The sequence below is a fragment of the Zalophus californianus genome, chromosome 1, assembly GCF_009762305.2.
Source record: "Zalophus californianus isolate mZalCal1 chromosome 1, mZalCal1.pri.v2, whole genome shotgun sequence".
Classification (NCBI taxonomy): domain Eukaryota; kingdom Metazoa; phylum Chordata; class Mammalia; order Carnivora; family Otariidae; genus Zalophus; species Zalophus californianus.
The window spans coordinates 2835271-2840316 of record NC_045595.1 but is presented as its reverse complement, the minus strand read 5'-3'; positions in this window follow the sequence as shown (position 1 = coordinate 2840316).

Genomic DNA, 5046 nt, shown 5'->3' with positions numbered 1-5046 from the left:
TCTGACTGAGAAACGGTGCTATGTGCTGAGGGACAGAGGATGTTGGGTGGGGGGGGGGTGGCGGGAGGCTGGACAGTGGGCTCGGGGCTCTCAGATGTAAGGCAGAAGCTGAGGTTTATGTAGTCAGTAATGGGGAGTCACCAAGATGTCCTGTTTTGGGATGCTGAGGTGCTATAGGCTGAATTGTGCCCCCCACAATTCATGTGAAGCCCTAACCCCCAATGTGACTAGAGGTAGGGCCTCTAACAAAGTCATTACAGTTATGTGAGGACACAGGGTGGGTCTGAGGCAGCCACCCTCGCCCCATTCCATGGGCTGTGCTTGGTTTGTGGCCAGTGGGGTGGGACCCAGGCTGGACAGGAGGCTGCTCGAGGAAGCCGGCACAAGAAGGCATATGTAGAATGTACGTGGAGGATACCTTGGAGCCTTGCTGACCAGCAGGAAATTAGAAATAATGTTTGGTGGTTTAAAGAGATACCCACGAACTCTTCAAAAACTGGGGCCTAATCCTCTGCCCTGGAGTGTGGGTTAGAGTCAGTAATTCGCTTCTAACTAATGGGATGTGGCAAAAGTTCTGCCATGTGATTGGTGTCAGAGGCTGGGTCATGACTCAGTTTTCTCTCTCGGGGAAGCTAGTTGCTATGTTGGAAGATACTCAAGGAGTACTGAGACAAGCCCACACAAGAGGACCAAGGCTGCTTGCAGACAGCTACAACCAAAGTGCCCACTGTATGAGGGAACATCCGGGGAGCAGAGCCCGCCACCCCAGTCAGGCCTTCAGATGGTGCCGCCCCAGCCAGCGTCTCGTGGGCAACCTCAGAAAGAGCATGAGCCTAGAGCCCAGCCAAGCCACTCCCGCGTTCCTGACCTGCAGAGACTGAAGATCAGTATTATTGTTTGAAACCACAGCATTGGGGATAATTTTTGACTCAGCACTACATAAACTAACACATAATATAAATGTCTACCAGTAGGAGGATAGCCAAATGAATTGTGAGCCATTCAAATGAGTAAATAACTAGGCTTTAAGTTTGGGGGGCCCAGGATGAATGGACTGCATACCATACATCTAAATACTTTAACATCACGAACCAAACTGGCTAAAAGTTAAATACGGTATGTTTTATCTTACCTACCTTGGCAAATGTACGTTTCTAATGACCAAAGGCGGGGGGGGGAAGAGGCTAAGGTTTTTCTGGTTGGCAAAACATCAAAGATGACTGAGTTTATTATCATGCATGTCTGGGCATTCTGTTGATGGGCCAGGGCTATTTGGATGTCTTATAAAATAACAAATTCATAAATGATATATTTTGTAAAATGTATTTTTTGAACTTTATTTATATTATTTCAGCATGAATGATGTTTGTGTAACCAAGATTTTCATGTCGTCTGAGTTTTGCTACTATAATGGCCTGAAGCAGCTATCATGGATGGGCTGACTTGTGTCCTCCCTAAGATTTATATGTAGAAGCGCTGACCCCCAAGACCTCACTCACAAGGTGCCTGTACTTGGAGACGGGATCTTTAAAAGAGGTGATTAAGGGGCGCCTGGGTGGCTCAGACGTTAAGCGTCTGCCTTCGGCTCAGATCATGATCCCAGGGTCCTGGGATCGAGCCCCGCGTCGGGCTCCCCGCTCAGCGGGAAGCCTGCTTCTCCCTCTCCCACTCCCCCTGCTTGTGTTCCTTCTCTCACTGTGTCTTTCTCTGTCAAATAAATAAATAAATCTTAAAAAAAAAAATAAAAGAGGTGATTAAGTCAAAATGCGGTCACAGAGATGGGCCCTAAGCCAGTATGACTGGCGTCCCTGTAAGAGGCGATGGGGACCCAGACACACATAGAGGGACAGCCCTGTGAGGACCTGGAAGAAGTTGGTGTCTACACGCCCAGGAGAGATGCCTTGGGAGGAATTGCCCCTACCAGCTCCTTGATCTTGGTTCCGGCCCTTACAGGACTGTCTGGTGTTGAAGCTACCCTGTCGGGACTTTGTAATGGCAGCCAGAGCAAACCCACACGGTCTCTTTCCCGATCGGGGTTCCATCTCAGAGCTGCAGAACACAGGAGATGGTCAGAGAGCCCGACGGGCCACAGTGAGCGCCATCCTAGGATCCTCAGAGGGACCTGAATTCTTACCTACATGGATGCCTGGGGGCACGAGGCCTTCGTTTCTGCTGGAATCCCAGTTGAGAAAGGCTGAGCTAAAAGATCCAACCTTAAAAATCAGTTACAGCTGAAGTGTGCAAAGCAGATATATTTTCATCAGAAATGCTGAGTAAATGTAAAACATGGAAAAATCAACAATTTTTCATGTGTGTCTAAAGTTTTTTTCTTAAAATACTAAAAAATGTTAAACATTAAGACAGAATGTATGGGGGGATGGGGAGTGACTGGTAGTGGTTGTGAGGTTTTTTTTTATTGTAGTGAAATAGACACGACATAGAATGTACCATTGGACCGTCTCTAAGTGCACAGCTCAGCGGCACGAAGCACACTCACTCTGTCCTGCGACCACCCCACCCTCCGTCTCCAGAACATCCCATCTCCCCACACGGAGACTCTGTCCCCATGAAGCACGGACTCCCCACCCCCTGCCCCAGCCCCGGCTCCCACCCTCTCCTCTCCGTCTGTGGGGACGGGACTCCTCTGGGGACCTCCTGGGAGTGGGGTCCTGCGGCATGTGTCCTTCTGGGTCTGGCTCCTCTCACTGAGCAGCGTCCTCGGGGTCCCTCCGCGTCGTGGCAGGTGTCAGGGTCCCTTCCTTTCTGAGGCTGGATCATCCATTATGTATGAGTGTTGGATTTTGCTTTCATGTTCTAGAGCAAGAGGTGGGGAGAAGGGTCTCCCCAGGGCCTGAGCAGGGTTCGTCACAAGAGCGGGAGTGGGCCGAGATGCTTGTGTGCTTCTCAGTAAACGAGTGTGTGTTTGTGATGGGTGAGGACTTCGCATGCAGCACCGCCCCATAGGGCTTTCTCTGATGATGGAAATGTTCTCTCTCCGCGCCTTCCACTGCGAAACCTAAATTAATTAAAATGAAACTAAATGTTGAATTCCATTCCTCAGCTCGATCTGCCTTTTGACCAAGAAAGTCTCTAAGACAGAAGAGACCCATGAATCTCACGAGTGGCTGACTTGAGAAATCTCAGTGCTCCTTCATAGCAGATAGGGTGCTTTCGTTTTTTCCTGGAGAGATGCAGGCATCTCGTGTTACAGATCGGAGGTTTGGCTTCCCGTTGTGTTGTAATTTCACTGTAGAGCTGCAGATTTCGAGTTGTTTGGATGGTGGCATTGCACCTAGGAGTGGCCCCTGGGGTCCAGGACTCTGCCTTCGATTGAATCTAGAAAGCCACTGTAGATGGGAGCTGCGGGGGCTGCCCCCACCCACCCTTTCCCAAACACGTGCCCCCCGGGACGCCTGTAAGCACGTGCCCCCGCAGCTGTACTTACTGCACACCTGCTATGTGCCAAATGCCATTGCAGTGCTTGGTAAGACCTTGGGACACACTGCCCTTCCTGTGCCCCTGTGGCCTGGTGCTGTGGGGGAGGGGACAACCAGGGGAGAGACAAGTCAGAGAGGATCAGGAGGTACTGGGAAGAGAACTCCAGCAGGGCGGCGGGGACGGGATGCTGCTGCTACCCTAGACGGGCTCAGAGAGGGCTTGTTGGAGGAGGTGACGTTCGAGCAGTGACCTACAGGAGGGGATGGGGTGCATGGGCTTCAGGGCTGCGTTTCGGAGCCTTGAATGGTTCCAAGCAGGAGGGCGACGTGGGCAAGTTTGTGCTGTGCTCTCGCTGCCAGGGGGGTGGAGATGCTAGCGAGGAGGTGGGCAGGCTCCCAGTAGGGGTGAGACCCCAGGCTCTGCTGGTCCCCAGCTCCTGTGAGGAGCGTTTGCACTTGACTCTGTGTGGTTGGCCTTCGGTGTTCTGCTCAGCCTGGGCAGCGCTCCCCGGGTTGTCCCAGCTGGGCCGCAAGCCACGCAGAGGGACAGGGGCGGTCCGGCCGTCGTTGCATGGCTAGCTTTGGTCCAGAACGTGTGGAGGTACTTTTGTCCCCAGGCCTGCCTGCCCCAAACCCCACGCGCACACCCAGCCTCATCCCCTGCAGCATTCACAGGACCTTCATGGGATCCGTGATGGGGCTAAAAGCTCTGATGATACCTTCCCAGACAAATGGACTTTGAGGAGGACCATCTGCTCGGTGACTGATACTTAGTAGCGTGGGGGGCACTTGGGTCACAAAGATCTTGGTCTGAATCGAACACTTGACCTGCGTCACGATCCTCAGAGTTTCTGCATTTAGAAACGGGACCGACGGACAGGCAGATGGGAGAATGAGGTGGTGTCGACAGAGGCCTCAGTGCTGTGTAGAGCAAGCTGGCAATAAAACGGGTTCTCGTGACTATGAGTTTAGTTCCGTGTTCACTGATCTTCTGTATTTTAATAATTGGGGATCCATTCGTTCCTCAGTTATAAAATACTGTTCAGTCTAGCTTTCTTTGAAGAATCCTGATGTCCAGAAAAGGCTTGCTGCCCACACAGATGAGCTGAGAAGTCGACCAACGGGCTCAGGTCCTGACTTTGCCACTTACTGTGCCTCAGTTTCCTCTCTGGTAAACGGGGACAAGGAGGGTCCCTGACTCACAGAGTTGTTAGGACCTTGTGTTATTTTGTGAAAAGTGCTGAAACCCAAGCCTGCTCCTGTAGAAAGGACCGTTAATCACAGAAAGCACGGATTCACTGTAGCATCCAGAGCTGCCAACGCCCGGGGGCTGATGGCACTTACGTGCTCCACGGAAGTGTTACTTAGAGCTCATCTGATGTAGCCGGATTTTGTGTTTATCTGTGGTTCTAGCACCCAGCCTCCGATGGCTTTTCCCTTCCCCACCGCTGGAGCCAGCCTCGCCACGGGACCTGCTGCTGGAATGGGTCCTGCTTTGACCCCACCGTTTCCTGCGGCCGCCCCGCCCCCCAGGCCTGTCACCCCAGCGGGGTATGGCGGGTACCAGCTCCACTCTAGCCAGCCCCAGGAGCCTGCCCCCGCACGCACC